General features: G+C 33.7%; 1 non-coding gene across 1 annotated transcript; it reads left to right on the top strand.

The window, feature by feature from the left end:
* The first annotated feature begins 17,729 nt into the window (after positions 1-17,729).
* On the top strand, positions 17,730-17,836 carry LOC121208973 (small nucleolar RNA R71). The gene has a single exon (XR_005904093.1). It is a non-coding gene; the product is annotated as a small nucleolar RNA R71 (small nucleolar RNA).
* The last annotated feature ends 1,406 nt before the right edge of the window (positions 17,837-19,242 follow it).

The following is a 19,242-nucleotide window of genomic DNA, read 5'->3' as shown; positions in this document are numbered from 1 at the left end:
TAATTGAAATAGAAATAACGAATTGAAATAACGTCAATCACTAGCTGAGATATTCTGAGCTGTTACTACAAATCAATCTTGTAAGTTCGTATGTTTATTTATACTTCTAATGATTTTTATATTATTTTTTAATATAATTTTCTTAAATGTTATATTTTATAATGGTATGATCTTGAAAAATAAAAAGAAAAGAATACTGATTCTATTGAAAGTGCTCAAACGAGTAATGTCTACTGATTCTACTAAAAGTGCTCAAACGAGCAATATCTACTAATTCTACTGAAAGTGCTCAACGAGCAATATCTACTAATCCTATTGAATGTGCTGAAATGAGTAATTTCTACTGATTCTACTGAAGTGCTCAAACGAGCAATATCTATTGATTCTACTGAAAGTGCTCAACAAGCAATATCTACTGATCCTACTGAAAGTGCTCAACAAGCAATATCTACTGATCCTACTGAATGTGCTCAAATGAACAATGTAAACTGATTCTACTAAAGTGCTCAAACAAGTGATATCTATTGATTCTACTGCATAGTTTCTCAAACGAGCAATATCGACTGATTATACTAAATGCTTGCTCAAACGAGCATTATCCACTGATTATACTAAATAAGATTTTCTGTACCGATGATTGGACACGAACATCAAAATAATGCTCCAAATATTATTCATTTGATGGAAGTTGTGATTGACAGGAACTCTATTCATTAATCTTTATTTGAATTATTATTTATGTTTTATTTGATAAGCGTTACCGTTCAATTGACGAACTTACTAAACTTTACGTAAGCTTACTTGTATTTGGTTTATTTTTGTAGATTACATTTTTTTGTGGACTTGGAAGATCGGATCGACACGAGAAATCACACTATCTATCGGATCGACACGAGAAATCACACTATCTAGGAATATTTGGTAGATTTTAGTTTTGTATGGCTTATATTGCATGTAATAGGACCCTTTTTTGAGATGTGGTATAGTTCTTGATTTTGCGCAAGTTTACACTTGAGCTTTTGATGTTGTATTTGAATAACTAAAATATACATGTTTCACCTAAGTTGAGTTGTTGGTCAAGCATGAAATACAATGATACTATGTTGAATTATGGTATGAAATGAAATGGAGGTATGATTTTGATATGTAAGTTGTGACTTGTATATACAACTATGGAAGTGAATTGTTATGAAATATTGTCGTGTCAATGATAGTACATTGGTTAGGTGCCCAAATTGATTGTCTTTACAAGAGTTGAATGTATTTGAAGGTGTTTAATGACCTATAGGATTGTATGTTTGAATATGTTTAAGTACTTAGGCATATGGGTGAAGAAAGGAATATGATTTAGGTAAATTTTGGATAAACACAGTCTGAAACACGGGCTATTACACGGCTGTGTGTCTCACACAGGCAACCTACACGGGCGTGTGCCCTGAGCGTGCTTAGGTGCAGTTTTCACATGGGCTGGCACACGACCTGCAATGCAGTCATGTGACCCAACATTGAATGTTACACAGGCTAGCACATGGCCAGCGAAAAGGCCGTGTGGCATCATTTTGAAAGGTACACGATCTGGCACATAGGTAGCAACACAGCCATGCCCAACACCACATGCTCTGGATCATCTCACAAGGCCGTGTGACCTCTGTTTTGAAAATTTACAAATTTTCCCTGAATATTCTAATTTGTTTCAATGGTCCCTATTTGTTTCCAAACTAATTTTAAGGCCTTATAAGTTTGATTTAGGGTCTATAAGCTTATGTTTACTTCGATCTGAATTATTTAAAAATAAATAATGTTAATTATTATAGTGAACTAGATGCTATTGTTACAGAATATTCTGAAATGTATAGTAATATTCCGTAACCCAAATCCAGCAACGAAAGCGATTATGGGTGTTGACACAGATAGCACAATAAACATATCAAATTATCACAGAGAATTTCATCATAATCGAATGACAAAATAGAGCATGCACGGAATTATGTCAATACAATATTTTCGGAAAATGAAATGTAGCTTTTTTAGAAAACTTCCTACCCAGTTTTTCTACACACCAAATTAGAGTTTCCCAAAACTCATCCAACCAAAAATTCATCAATTAAGTCATCCCGGGTTGCCTGACAACAATGGTTTATCAATAAGCAGTTAAACTGCCATATCAGATATATATGGTCAAGCCACTACATTGCAGTCAAGTTACCAGAATAGATATGTGGTTAAGCTACCATATAGTGCAGATCATTAAACTGTCAGAACTTTCTCCTTACCATATTAACCCAACCCCATGCAATGTGACATGACATGCAAATACATAATCAAAATAGCAAGCATGTTGAACATGCATTCGTATTTTTAGCAGAAACAGTAAGAATGCAATTTCAAGCTTTGTAGAACAGATATATCATATTTCATTTACTAATCATTTTAATTTGAAAAGCCACTATGTCACATACTACGGGAATTGAACAAAAACATAACTTATCAGTAGTCATATATACTTAACTAACCAGAACATACCAATGATGCTCACTAATTTACATAACAGAACCACATTGTATAAGGCAACATACCTTTAGATTTTATGCAATCATATCAGAACAACAATTTCCACCATAAATATCACTTATAAAACATACAGAATCACTGATCTTGAAACACACTTCAAAATGCAACCCTAACTAAAATTTACAGAAAATGGGCCTATGTGGCCCACACGACCCAACTAATACAGCCTATGTGTCCCACAAGGTCTAACACATGGATGTATGACGTTGATAGTGAATTTTTGGCATCACGCCGCTCATTGTGTTTCAAGATTATCATTATACACCATACTGTTTTTTGATGTTGACCTAACAAGAGTAATTCTAACACCTAAAACAACACCCACAAATAATAAATCACAACCAAACACCCTAAATCAATCAGTTAATAATGAACACACTCCACAACATTATCTCGAATAAACACTAACCAACCCTCCAAAAATGAACATTTTGCACACTTACCTCTAAAGAAAAGATTGTTGATACTCAACTCGATAGAGGAATATGCTCTTCTTGATTCTCACCTAAACAAAATCATTCAACAAACTCGTTATAAACTCCAAACTAAATCAAACTGAAGACCAACGATCTCAAGAAGTAAGCAAATACACAAAGGTTAAAGAAAGAAAAGGACGATTAACAACTTACTTTCCCCTTACAACACACGTCAAAATGATGAAACACGTAAAAAATATTGGCACAAAATCAATATGGCAGCAGAAGAGTAGGGGAGTATAGAAATCGGTCAAAAGGAACAAATCAAAATGTAATATGTCGGGGAATTAAGAACTAGTAGAATAAAATCAAAGAGAGCGAAAAATTGAACAAGAAGAATAGCAGGAAACATTACTACAACAACAAAGAAAGAAAAAGAAATGGAAAAAAGAGAGAGAAAAGAACAGATAAAATAATACTAATATGAGAGAGAGGAATAATGAGATTACAAAAAGATGGAGTAAAATTAGGAGATAATTTCAAAAATAAAATATATTTTAACAATAACCACCCATATCCCCACTAAATCTCTTAACTAACAACTATAAGATTTCTTAGAATTCAAATTTAACCCAACTACATCCACATAGGCAGTGCAGGCAAGAAATTGTAAAAATATTCCCATTTGCATGCACAGAGATTCAAACAGAGGACCAAAGGATAAGCTGAAGCCTTACCACTGAACTGATATGCTTATTCTTGTTACAATTTAGCAAAATTAAAAGATAAGCTTAACATTCAAGGTCAGGGGTTAGAACTAAAATAACAAAAATCTTAGGGAAGGGATTCGAACCTAGAACCTCACACACAAAAGAAAAACACTTATCCATTGAACTAGATTAAATCCCTTTACGTAATTCCACAACATTTAACTAAAAAAAAGGCGTAACCACTCTCTCGGTTCACTAGCCCAATTTCTACTAACTTGGTTTATGGGATGTGACAACTCCCCTCCTTAAAAGAATTTCGTTCTCAAAATTCATGCTATCACACCATTTACTTAACCATAAAATTCGTAACTCCTTAACCCAAACTGACCACCATGCTACCGTTATGTAACTCTGATTTTAATGCAGTCTAGACAATACTTCTAACAGACTTCCTAATTGCTAACAGGAATTGTCTGAAGGAACTATCCACAGAAATACCACTAACTATTCCTTTACCCCTAAATTTTCAGAAACATTACTAATAGCAAACGCTTGAGTACAACCAATTCATAATCAAAGCAAGTTACAATTAGAATGGATCGTAAAAATACCTACATTAATGCTAAATTTATCTCGATCCTCTTGATGCTTAGTTGTGTAAACCGATCTATGGTTCCCTATCTCAACCAAAGCTTGTACCTGACTAAAAGTGTGTCTTGAACAATCTCTAACACAGTGCTCAATAGATCCACATCTAAAACACGCCCATGTTTTCCTCCAACACTTTTCTGGATGGCGCCTATCACAAAAAGCACAAACCAGAACCCACTCCACGCTCACTACTGCATCAACCCATTGAGGTTTGTTTATTATGGCCCATTTCCAAGGTCACAAATTCGAGCCAATGGAACCAGAACCCTCTTATTTCGTACTTTATTCCTTTCATTTTCCTCACTCTCCAAACGATAACTTTCTTCCTCCTTCTTGATCTCAGTCGACCAAAGTTGTTCAACCACTTATCCTCGACCCACAGTTCCAGATTGGGCTCCGACGACTCTTCGGCATGAATTTCGTAACTCCAAACATATATTGGGACATGACATCGCCTCTAGCTTCCTGATTACTGCCCTCAGAAACGGGCATACCCATAGCCTAGTTATTTCCCAAATTGGGCATGCTCCCCTGAGAAGAGGACTCGGCGTGAGCCAGTTGACAATGTCCACCACGTCCTCACGCACCACGACCATGTGTACTTATTTTACTTATCTACAATTCAGAAGTGTAAATTTTAGCTTATAATATTTTTAGATCCTAAGTCTAAATTTTAGCATAAGTAACAAATTTAAAGTAGAGAATGTTCAATTTCTACAATCTCCAAAGTTTACCAATTAAAAAAAGTAACTAAAATATAATTTAACTAAAGTACGCGTGCATACTTCGATTGGCATTAGAGTCTCAGATTCACATTTCTAGAATCTTAGTAATTTTTTGTGCAAATTTATCCTCATCAAATTTCCAAAAAATTTCTTAAAAATAAAAATTTCAAAAACAAATTATGCATATAATTTTTAACCCAAAAGCCACAACCTGAGTTTTGCGACCTAGTTCTGATACCACTAAATGTAACATCCCAAACCCTGACCTAGACATTATGGCCAAATCTAGAAGGTTACATTAATACATTGAAATTTTACTTTCCAGAATGTGTCTCATTACAAAATCGAAAATCAAAATTTTATAAAAACTCGTCACAATTCTTTGTTAGGAAAATTTGTCATTTTTAAAAAGTTTATGTGAATTTATTAATTATTAACTTAAAAATCCCAATTTTTTTAGATCATAATGCTTAAGTCACTTCCTTTGTAAAACTCATAATTCCGAATAAAACTTTGCAGCAGAAATTTCGGAGTTCACATTTGTAAGCTGTAATTTCGACAAGTGAAAATGTATAATTTTTCTGATTGTGCATATTCTAAAACTTATGTTATTAACTTTTGTAAAAACCCATTTTAAGTTTGTAGCAGAAAAATTCTTAGCTTGTTAAAATTTGAAATACAAGCATTGTGTTTAATTAACAGAATTAATGCAGAAGTATTTAATTAAGTAATGACAACCCATAGCCAAAATTAAATCTAAAAAATTAGTCCAAAAACCAAAATTCCAAAGGATTTAATTATTAATATTTCAAACCATCTTATATAAGAAACCAATCCGAGTTCCCAAACACTGTCTCGATTACCTGAAATGAAGAATGAAATGGGTGAGCTATAAAGCTTAGTGTATAACTAAACTCAAACATAGAACACAGGTAGCACAATAAATAGATCAAAGTATCATAGAGAATTTCATTAGTCTCGAATGGCAAAATAGTGCATTCTTGGTTATGTCAATACAATATTTTTAGAAAACGAAATGCATATTTTTCAAAAAATTTCCTACCTATCTCTGCTACACACCAAATTAGAGTTCTCTAAAACTCATCCATCCAAAATCACACCAATTAAGTCATCCCAGGTTGCCCAGCAATGATGGCTTATTGATATGTAGTTAAACTGTCGGATCAGATATATGTGGTCAAGCCACTACATTGCAGTGCAAATCATTAAACTGCTAGAACTTCCTCCTTATCACATTAACCCAACCCTATGTAATGTGACATGGCATGCAAATACATAATCAAAATAGTAAGTATGTTGACCATGCATTCGTATTTTTAGCATAAACCAGTAAGCATGCAATTTCATGCTTTGTAGAACAAATATATCATATTTCATTTACAAATCATTTTAATCAAAAAAGCCACTACGTCACATGCTACGGAAATTGAACAAAAACATAACTTATCAATAGTCATATATAATTAACTAACCAGAACATACCAATGATGTTCACTAATTTACATATCATAACCACATTTTATAAGGCAACATACCTTTAAATTTTGTGCAATCATATTAGAACACTAGTTTCCACCATACATATCACTTATCAAACCTACAGAGTCACTAACCTCGAAACGCACTTCAAAACACGGCCCTAAATAAAATTTATAGAAATGGGCCTACACGCTCGTGTGACCGACACAACCCTGTTGGCCTAACCTGTGTGGCCCACATAGCCTAGCACACACCCTTGTGGCCCACACGTCCCAACTAATCCAGTTCGTGTGTCCCATACGGTCTGGCACACAGTCGTGTGGCACTGACAGTGAATTTTTGACATCGCGTCGTTCATTATTTTTCCAGATTATCATTACACACTTTACTATTTTTCAATGTTGACCCAACAGTAGTAATTCCAACACCTAAAACAACACCCACGAACAATAAATCACACAACCATACACCCTAAATCAATTGGTTAATAAATAACACACTCCACAACACTATCTCAAATAAGCACTAACTAGCCCTCCAAAAACAAACGTTTCCAACACTTACCTTTAAAGAAAAGATTGTCGATACTCAACTAGTTAGAAGAACTCGCTCTTCTTGATTCTCACCTAAATAGAATCATACAACAAACTCGTTATAAGCTCTAAACTAAATCAAATTGTATACTAAAAATCTCAAGAAGTGAGAAAATACACAGAGGTTAAAGAAAGAAAAGGATGATTAATAACTTAATTTCCCCTTACCACATACGTCTAAACGATGAAACCCGTAACGAATATTAACGCAAAACTAATAGGACAGCAGAAGAGCAGTGATGTATAGAAATCGGTCAAAAGGAACAAACAAAAAAGTAATGCATTAGGGAATTGAGAACAAGTAGAATAAAATCAAAGAGATGGAACAATTGAACAAGTAGAATAGCAAGAAAGTTTACTGGAACAACAAAGAAAGAAAAAAATGTAAAAACAAAACAATAGAGAAAACAATACTAACGTGAGAGAAAGGAATAATGGGTTGACAAAGAGATAAAGTAAAATTAGGAGATGATTTCAAAAATAAAAATATAATTGCCCGATTTCCAGTGGTGTTTAAAATAGTGGTTTCGGGACCACAATTTTGAAATAATAATCTTTAAATATTATTTATTTAATATATATGATATCTTTAGGGACGTATTAAATTTTAGTTAGAAAATTTTATCGTTTAGATAGTTTATTGAGTAAAAGAAAAGGGACTAAATCCTAAAAGATGCAAAAGTTGAATTATTTAATTAAAGGGGCTAAATGAATAATTTAACCTATGTGAGTTAAGTTAGTGGATTGAAATGATGATGTGCATATATGGATAGATTAATTAGGCTTAATATTGATTAATTAATATTTAATTATGAAAGTTGAAATATTTAAAAAAACAAGGTATATATATTAAATTAAAGCTAAAATTAAGATGAGATTTTCCTTTTTCTTTTCTATTCATCTTCTACACGGTAGCAAAGACAAAACTAGGGTTTTCATGCTTGAAATTTCAAAGCTTAAATTGGTAAGTGAAACTTAGCTCGTTTTTAGTGATTTTTATGTTTTTGAGCTCGTATTAGCTCAATCTAGCTAACTTGAGGACTAATTTGTGAAACTGTTAAATGTTTTGAGTTGTCCCATTGTTGATTTTGAGTCATTCTTGAAATTTTATGGAAGGTTATTAATTATGAGTGTTAGATAAGACAAGTTTGTAAAGTAGTGTTTGATGATTTTAAGGGTTAAAGGTTAAATTGTTAAAGTGATAAAATTATAAGGACTTGTTAAGACATAAATTTCAAAAATGGGCTATGTTGAAGTCATTGAATATTCGGCTGAACTTGGATTTAATAAAAGGGGTTAAGTTGCATGATTTGAGGCTTAAGTACTAAATTGAACGAAAGTGAAAAGTTTAGGGAAATTTTGTAAAATATCAATAAGGGGATTAATTTCACAAAATGATTTAATTTTTGTTGTTAACTTAGTTAATTGAATGAAATTATTATTTTAGATCAAAAACATGTTGACAATTGCGAAAAAGAAAAGGTTTCAGAGTAGTTATTATAATTGAGCTTTAACTGGAGAATAGTCCTATAAGTTCGTGTTATTCTTTTTTTATTGCATTTATTTTAATTCATGTAAGTTATGAATATATTCAATGTTATACTTGACCTTGGAAGGATTGGAGATTGCATGATAAATGAGTATGAATATCAATTATCAGGCCTTAAGTCGGTGATACAGACCATAGCGATGGCTGAGATTCTGCATCTGTTGCAGATTCTCTACAGCTTGTGTGAGCAGCATTGTGAGCAGGTCAAAACTCTAAAGCTAAACTCGAATGAGTGATACCCTCTGATTATTTGAGATTATATCTTATTAATGCAATGATTGAGAATGTAATGTGACTTAATGCACTATGTAATACTCACATATTGTGAGCTATGTTTGACAAGAACTTCGTTTTTAAATCTATAATTTGGTAAGATTTATTGTTAGTTTAGTGAACGTACTAAGCTTTAAGTAAGCTTATCTGTGGCTTGACTTTTGTTTTGTAGATTACATTTTGTGATCGAGAGATTAGATCAACTCGCAGAATCACACTATTCTGAGGACTCTTTTGGTATATTTTTTAAACATTTGGCTTATATGGAATGTAATAGGGCTAATGGTTATTATGATATATTTCATGGCTATGTGATTTTGGCACTTGATGATAGAATGGTAGGCTTTGTAGTATGGTTGTTAAACTTTAGGTATTTTTATGTATGAGACTATGAAATGGTAAGTGTCATATTAAATAGGTATGGTGTGTTTGAAACGGGTTAGTTTAGTGTATGTGATCGCTTATAGATGATTGTTTTGATAATTAGTAACATGAAAACTAAAATATGTTTGGTATATGATACTTAGTATGGTGCTAGGTTATTGAAAATGGCATGTTTTGGTTGTTAAAAGATGTTTTTATAGACTTGTGAACATGTATGATGAATTGGTTTAGGTGCCTATGTATTTAGGTGAGGAAATAACATTAACTTGGTCATTTTTTGGACACACATAGCCTGGGACACGGGCGTGTGAACCAAGTTAGTGAGTCACAGGGCTAGCACACTGGTTGACACATAGGCGTGTGAACCAAGTCAGTGAGTCACATGGGCTAGCACACGGGTTGACACACGGGCATGTGAATTAAGCCAGTAAGTTACACAAGTGAGCACACAGTTAGACACACGGGCGTGTGGTATAACCACATGAACATGTTGGAGCCACATGGTCTGGGCTTTGTCTTACGTCCTAGGCACATGGCCGTGTGACCCTGTATGTGAAATTTTTCAGTTTATCTAGAAATGCTCTGATTTGTTCCGATTTGGTCCTTGTTTGCTTGCAAACTATTTTTAATGCCACATATGCTCGATTTAAGGCCCGTAAATGCATGATTATTCCATTTTTAGTTTCTTCTTTATTTATTAAATTAAATTGAAAAATTAATTTCTATTAGTTATAAAATGTTTCGTTTTGTACAGTAATACTTCGTAACTCTATTCCAATGATGCAAGTGGTTAGGGGTATTACAATAAATATATTTTAACAATAACCACTCATATCCCCACTAAATCCCCTAACTAACCACCATCAAATTTCTTAGAATTCAAATTTAACCCAGCTACATCCACATGGGCGGCACAAGCAAGAAATTGCAAAAATTTTCCCATTTGCACATGCAGGGGTTCAAACATAGGATCAAAGGGGGTAAGCTAAAGTCTTACCACTGAACTAGCAAGCTCATTCGTATCACAATTGAGTAAAATTAAAAGATAAGCTTAACATTCAAGGTCAGGGGGTAGAACTAAAATAGTAAAAATCAAAGGAAGGGATTCGAACTTACACCCTTTCACACACAAGCACAAAACTTATCCACTAAACCAAATTAATTCCCTTTACACAATTCTACAACATTTAACTGAAAAAACAAGGCGTAACCACTCTCTCGGTTCACTAACCTAATTTCTACAAACTCAATTTTTAGGATGTGACAATAGTTATGTTTGTCAAGAATATTCCTTTTAAAGAGGAAACTATAGCATGTATAACCACCATAGAGTCAGTTTCATATGGAAACATTATGTAAGAGTGTAACGCTCGGGTTTGTGCAAGTATACACAGTCGTTATCAAGTAATAAGTAAGTATTGAGTTATTGTCTCCATAGGGATTGTATTTGTGCTAAGTCAATTAATTTGTAAAATTATATTAACAATTTGATAAATAAAAACAATACAATTGAAAAGTGATGATTAAAATATATTAAACTAAATGCAATGATCCCTGATGTGATTTATCCTAACATGAAACTATATAAATGAAATGGATTTTAGTAGAATTAACATAATAAGCAACAATTATAACATAAATAAGCTAGGACAGTTACTTTAATTAAACTCAAATTATTATCAACATGCTTATCAATATTCAGAAAAACATTTCATGGCAACTCGATCTTTCATGAGTTTGGAAACCACATTAAGTCCTTTCGGAATCCTTTACTTAGTAAATACGCATTTTACTGATCCTTATTTACTAAGGGTTTCTTAGTATTCGTGCGAGGTAACAGGGACGTGTTAGGTTTGAAACAGTTTAATCACACAAATCTAAAAACTATGCAGATAACAGAGCCTAGTTAGGGTTGTTATGTAACCTACAATCTAATCGGGTTAGGATCTAAATTGAGCATGCACATTTCATTTATGTGTCCATTAGCCATCATCTGGTTAGGATTGCTCAGCTAATTCAAGTGTATTTCAATCACGTATGAACAAAATATAGACTTGATTTTAATTGAAAACACGATCGATTGAGGCACAAACATTATAAGCATGAATGAAATAAATTTTATTCAATCAAAATAATCATCCTAGCTTAAATAAAACTAAGCTATCATTGTTGTAAACAAGAACAGTAAACACATAGAAAACATTCTTGAATTAAGTTAAAGAAAAGAAAGATTAAACCCAAATCAAAGTGGTTGTCACTCAAGACTCTGACTGACGAGGGCTCCTTCGTTCCTTCCCTTCGCTCCTTTGTTGATGGCTCTCTGAGGTGGCCAACCAAGGGCTCTTTAAGAGGCTAATTTGCTAAAAATCATTATATAAAGATGATGATAGGCGTGAGGGGGAAAGAAAGCTAAGAGAGTTAAGAGAGGAGAGAATGATGAATGAGTGAGAGATGAATGAGGGATGAGGGATGATTAGAAAAGTGAGAAATGGGATCCTATTTATAGGTGAGGCAAGGGAGCTAGTTTGCTAAAAATAGGAGTGTCCATGTGGCCGACCATGATTTGTGGAAGTGCGGCTAATTTTTGTTTGATTTAAGTGCCACAACATCATCAGGATCAAGACTCGGTCAATTACAAATCTCCGGGTAAATCGCCGATTTCTTCAACTCTTTAAGGACGTTGTGTAATTAAACCAAAATTTGATTTATGAAAATCCACATGTAGCCAAATTTTGGGTTGACTTGGTCCTCCATTTGGATGGTTTTGTAATCAACATAAAGCTCTCAGACTTGTCCAGCAATAGTAGATAATTTAGAGGACCAAAGAATGTAATTTAACCACTTTAATTAATCAATTTACTTAATTAATTAAAACTAATTTATTAATGAAACATATTAAAATAAATTATTAAATATAACTTTATATTTTATTATTTAATTTAATCATGCACAACCCACTTTATAGCTTGAAAATATAATATGCTCAAATTAATATAAAAGAAGTCATTTTCTGCATGAAAACTATATAATAAAGCATAAAATCACATTTTAATAATTTCCATGTCCCAATTTCATATTTTCATATATGTCATTAATTTATTAAGAAATTACTTGGTTTTAACAACAAATTTAAGTAAAAAGGTGACGAATTATATAGGAAAAAATCCTATATATTTTTCAGTTTACACACCCCCAAATTTAAATTATTGCTTGTCCCGAGTAATGTTCATGCACAGCACAAGGTTTCGCTAAAGCAAAATTGCTAAAAGTGGAAGCAACTTCAATCCTTGCCCTATAATCATGTATTAATAAATTCATGCTCATAGATCTTCTTTATTAACAAGTAAATCATACGCAAACATTTTGAAAATTTTATACTAAGTTTCAAGATATGCCAACATGAACCATAGTATGTATATATGTCACAGCCATAGATAATATTCTTCATTAAACATAATTTCTCCTCAATCAAGCAAAACAATCATAAGGTTTATTTATGATCTTCATATGTTGAACTTAGAACTCCCTCTCCACTAATGTAGGCTACATAATCATCAAATCAATAGGTCTTTTATATGGGGCTTAGTTAAAGGTAGGGATTTTAAGAGATGGGACATTTCGGTTTCAAAATCCTAACCTTTAAATTTGTCTTGGGTTTCTCAAAATTCAAGCTTTTTCTTTAAGTGAACCTTTGGAATACCCCTAAACTTATTTTGAACTCATGCTTATACATTTTTTTCTTTGTGGAAACTGAGCAAACTTTTCTTAGCTCTTTCTTTTTTTTTAAGCATGAACACGTACATCCTTTGAAAATTTCCTCAAATGTCATTTACCAAGACAACTTTAGTTAAGACGGGTGCACAAAATTAGGATAACTTCAAAAGATGGAGATATGGCTTGTAATGTAGGTTCATTGAAATAAACAGGCCTTTTAAGATCAAAATTATAGTTTCAAGGGTCTAATATCATAAGGTGGGCTTGAAAAGGCTCAAACGATCTAAAGAAATAGTGCATGTATTATTTTAGATTTTTATGTCTCCTAGGATTTCGCCTCAAGAAAGTTACTAAGTCAATTCTAAAGATATAAGCATTCATGCATGTCTAATCTCAAAAAAAAAAAACTAAGTTTTCATGGCAAACATTACCTAAGACTAAGATCATACAATCATTCCATTCTTCATGATAACATACAATCATTCAGATAAAATCATCATTCATGCTCACATACAAGCTATCTCATTAACAAAAAATTTCTCTAAACATTCATTTATTAAAACATACTCAGGAAAGAAATAATTGAAACATACTTGAAAATTTTAAAAATTTTGAGCAATTATTTGCCTTACCCCCTTTAAAAAGAAGTAATGTCCTCATTGCAAGAACAAAGTAATGAAATAAAACTAAACACCAGGTAGGGTTAAAAAGAAAGAGAGGAGAGTCATTAAGACTGCTTAAATATCAAGTCTTTCCTCATAATCCAATCCTAGACATGTTCATTCCCATTACCACATCACTTAGTCTTTTTCTTTTTAAAGAAGCATTTATTCATGCTTGCTATGTTTTATTTTGTAGAAACTAAATCCTAGCTACTAAAGAAACAAATTCCTAAAGACCTAAAATAAATAAATAAAAAGACAAAAATCCCCCCTTTTATTTTTGTGACTCATTCCCCTTGTCTTCTTTAGCTCATTCTCCACTTGTATAATCAGTATCTTCCGTCCATGACTTAAAGATAGCATCTGGGAACTCAGGAACAAAAATGTTAGAGATATTCTTAAAAGTATTTCGAATCAAATCATCTCCAATTTTTGCATATTTCCAGTAAGTTTGTTGTTGATTATGCATGAATTTGCACATATCCATCAACATTGACAACTCTTATTTCTTTGAAGCACTTGCAGAAGTCGGCATAGGAGTTGTAGCTTCAGGTTCAACACTTAGCTTGACTGGCTCCTCTTCTGGCTCAACCCTTTTTTCCAGAGTTTTAGATCTTTCAACTGGTTTAGAACTGTTCGGTTCCTTATCAGATTCTTCTTCTTCAGTGTCTGTGACTGAATTAGCTTTAGTTTTAGTTTCATTTGTTGACTCCTCAATATCTGGCTCAGTTGGCTCTTCTTGCTCGACTTGATTTAGCTCATGCACCTTCTCTACTAACCTTTAAAGATCATGACTTGTAATGCATCCTTGGACATATTGCCCCTTCAAATTCGCTTGTGTTTTAACATGGGCCCTTAAGCAAAGTGAAGTGATTAATGATGGTAAATAAGCACTTCCTGTCTTCTTTTTAGCACAATCATAAATCTTCTTGAGAATAATTGTCCCAATATTAATGGACTTTTCTGTCAAGATTGCATATAACAAGAGCATTCGTTCCATCGAGATGGTGGAACTAAGTGAGATAGGCATAAAACTGTAGTGAAAAAAATAAAACCATACCTTTGCTACTGGTTTTAGGTATTCCCTTCGGCAAGAATGACTTCTATACTTTCTTATAATCCATTGGGATCCTGGATTTGTCACAACATCAAGTACTTGTTGAAGAAAATCCCAATTTATGTTGTTCATCATAGGGTAGTACTTATCTTCTTCAACATCAAGTAAGTTAAACAAATCATTGATTGACATAGAAGTAAGAGGTACCTTTTTCTTCCGAACGATGACCTCAGTAGCATCTTGTGTGGTCAAACTTACATAGAACTCTAGAACTAGTTCATCATCGGAAAGCGAACGAGCATCACAAAATGGTTCCCACTTGAGAGCGCTGATTGTCTTTCTAATTGGAACATGGACAACCATCAAATCATTACTCTTCAAGTTAAAACATTTTTCCGGCATCATAGGTTGATGCTTGAAAATTGAATCAAATCTCTCTTTCACTTCTTCATCAATCACAATCAGGTTTTCAAGAGTAGTCTTCGACGATCTAGTTCTTTTGTGAGACATAGTATTTTCCCAAAATTTGGCAAAGTTCTGCTTACAGGGGAAAAAGAGAAATCAACAAGTGGGTAGGATCTACTTCGGTGAACCTTGCGATGGTGAAGAGGCAGGAACGGCGAAGGCAGTGTGCGGCAGCCATAGTGGTGTGAGGTGGTGATAGCGGCTACGTGCAGCAGCGACGTTGATGTTTCGGCTATCTCTTTGCGGCGGTTATAGGGGATTTTGGCAAAAGGGGAGGAGAACTAAGGTTTCTTCTGGGATTTGAGGTTGACGACATAAGAGAAAAATTTAAGGATTTTGAGGGTTTAAGCAAATAGCTTTGAGGGATATGAAAAATAGTAGAATGAAGAGGGGTTTATATAGGGAAAAATTAGGGCAACATGTAGCAAAAAACTTAGCTGCATTAGGGCTACCTGGGCGGCAAGCAATGAAAGTGGCGGCAATAAGTGTGGAGTTTTCCCTCTTTTTGCTGTCTTAGGCCTCAAATTCAGACTATAACTTACTAAAAAAACTGATTAGTACTTGGGCGAAATTTGACCCCCTTTATTAACATAAAAATTTAAAGTTTAAACAAAACAAATGAAACTAAAAAAGTTTAAATCCTGATTATAAAATTTCTTCTCAATAAATTATATTAAATTAATTCCCAGTAAAAGTTGGAGGGATCACAGTGCTCCCGCTTAAGTTCCAATCTCCTTAGACAGAATTAATTAAATGTACTAAATTAAGAAAATAAATCCTAATTATTTATTTATTTACAAAACAAGTTTATGAAAAATCAAGGGTATCTTAATTTGGAGGAGGATTCAACGCCTCAACGTCACCATCCTAATAATGTTTGAGACGTTGACCATTGACTTTAAACGTACCTCCGTAATTTTCGTATAATTCAATAGCTCTATAAGGATAAAGTCGATAGATGGTGTAGGTCCTTTCCATAGGGATTTTAGCTTCCCAGGAAATAACTTCAGCCTTGAATTAAACAACAAAACCTTTTGACCTTCATTAAACTTGCAAGGTCGTATATGACTATCATGCCATCTTTTTTATCTTTCTTTATACATTTTGGCATTCTCATAGGAAAACAACCTCAGCTCTTCCAATTCATCCAATTGTAACATCCTTCTCTCACCGGCTTACTTAAGATCAAAATTCAACTTCTTCAAAGCCCAGTGAGCTCTATTCTCCAACTCTAATGGAAAATGACATGCCTTCCCAAAAACCAACCGATAAGGAGTCATTCCTAACAGTGCCTTAAATGTTGTTCGATAGGCCCATAATGCATCATCGAACCTTCGAGGCCAATCTTTTTTGCTAGGGGTACTATCTTTTCTAGGATACCTTTGATTTCACAGTTCACTCTTTCAACTTGCCCATTGGACTGGGGGTGATAAGCAGTAGCAATCTTGTACCTCACATCATATTTGTCAAGCAACCACTTAAGCCACTTGTTCACAAAATGGGAACCTTTATCACTAATAATAGCTCTTGGTGTCCCAAATCATGTAAAAACACGCTTATGTAGAAATTGCATGACTACATTAGCATCATTTGTAGGGTACACTGCCTTGATATGTTCCAGAATTTTCCTTTTCAACAGGTTGTCTTTGACATCAATCAATCAGGGTTCCAGAATTTTACCACTTCGCAATGCCACTGCCTTGATATGTTCTTTACCCAAGTTTCTTTGGTTCTCAGTATTGCTCAGCAATGTTCCTTATGGTCTATTATGAAGCTTCGTAGCTAACTGACCCATTTGGTTTTCCAAATTTTTCTGTGTTGCTGCTTGGCTCTGGACCAAAGCATCATTCTTTGCCATATAAGCTTTCAACAAGTTCTCCAAACTGTTTGATGCCTCAGCTTGAGGTGGTTTAAACCCTTGAGATTGGTTGGGTCTATGCTGCATAAAGTTGTTGTTTGGTCCATTTCCTTGGTTGCTCCAAGAAAAGTTGGGATGATTACGCCATGAAGGATTATAGAAGTTGGACTGGGGTCCTTATCCACTCCTATTTTGATGTTGGTTCCCCACATAGTACACTAACTTAGGATTCAATGGGCAACTCTCGAAAGAATAACCTTCCCCACAATACACACAGGAAACTACTCCAAATGGACTTAGTGGTTAAGCTACAAAATTATTAACATTATTAGTGGTAAACTACTTTAACATAGAGAAAATAAACAATACCTGAGCTGATAACGAAGTGAGAGCATCAACTTCATGAACTCCAGCTACTCGTCTTCTTGAAACTGTTCGATTTGTTGGCCATTGATAGTTATTACTTGCGATCCTTTCGATGATCTCATAAGCCTCATTATAAGACTTAGACAAAATTGCACCATTCTCAGAAGCATCTGCCATCAATCTTGTATGTGCATTGAGGCCATTATAGAATGTCTCCAACTAGATACAATGAGGAATCCCATGATGAGGACACTTACAAAGTAACTCCTTGAATTGCTCCCAAGCCTCATACAAAGACTCGTCATCCAATTATTGGAAAGTTGTGATCTCGTTCCTCAACTTAGTGTTCTTGGTAGGTGGGAAATACTTTACCAAAAAAATTTCTGCTAATTCTTGCCATGTAGATATGAAAGTTGGTGGCAATGAATTGAGCCATGCTCGTGCTCGATCTCGCAATGAGTACGGAAACAACTTTAACCTTAGTACATCTTTAGTCACACCGGCTATCTTGAATGAATCACGCACCTCCATAAACAATCGAAAGTGGATATGTGGATCTTCTGTGGGCATACCACTAAATTGGCCCACTGTTTGTAGCATTTGAAACATCACTGGTTTCAATTCGAATTGGGTTGCCTCAATATCTAGCCTTCTAATTCCTGGATTTAACTCATTGAAAAGTGGCACAGCATATTTTCTGATGCATCGATCCCTATCATCGGCAATGAGGATGGGATTTCGTACATGTTCGGCTTCATTACCTTGGTCTTGATTCTGATTTCCAAGGTCCATCTCGTTCTATCTTTGAGTTTTTTGTTCACGTCTTTTTGTCTAAAATTTTGTTCAATTTTAGGGTCAACTAGGAGTAAATCGATAATCCGATCTATGCTCATAAACACTTGAAAAGAAAATCACAAATTTAAAAAATAATAAGTTAGTAATGTTAGAAATAACCAAATTGAAAATAAATAATTTCACAAAAAATGACTATGGCAACAGTTGACAATCCCCGGCAACGGCGCCAAAAACTTGTAACCCTCGGGTTTGTGCAAGTGTACACAGTTGTTATCAAGTAATAAGTAAGCATTGAGTTATCATCTCCACAAGGATTTTATTTGTGCTAACTCAATTAATTTGTAAAATTATATTAACAATTTGATAAATAAAAACAATATAATTAAGAAGTGATGATTAAAATATATTAAACTAAAGGCAATGATCCCTGATGTGATTTATCCTAACATGCAACTATATGAATGAAATAGATTTTAGCAGAATTAACACAATAAGCAAAAATTACAACATAAATAAGCTAGGACAATTACTTTAATTAAACTCAAATTATTATCAACATGCTTATCAATATTCAGAAAAACATTCCATGGCAACTTGATCTTTCATGAGTTTGGAAACCACGTTAGGTCCTTTCGGAATCCTTTACTTAGTAAATATGCATTTTACTGATCCTTATTTATTAAGGGTTTCTTAGTGTTCGTGCGAGGTAACAGGGACGTGTTAGGTTTGAAACAATTTAATCACACAAATCTAAAAAACTATGCAGATAACAGAGCCTTTTTAGGGTTGTTATGTAACCCACAATTTAATCGGGTTAAGATCTAAATTAAGCATGCACATTTCAATTATGTGTCCATTAGTCGTCACCTGGTTAGGATCGCTCAGCTAATTTAGGTGCATTTCAATCACGTATGAATTAAATAAATATTATTTAATCAAAATAGTCATCCTAG

This window comes from Gossypium hirsutum, chromosome A10 (genome assembly GCF_007990345.1).
Source record: "Gossypium hirsutum isolate 1008001.06 chromosome A10, Gossypium_hirsutum_v2.1, whole genome shotgun sequence".
Taxonomy (NCBI): Eukaryota; Viridiplantae; Streptophyta; class Magnoliopsida; order Malvales; family Malvaceae; genus Gossypium; species Gossypium hirsutum.
This window is presented reverse-complemented; position numbering and strand designations above follow the sequence as displayed.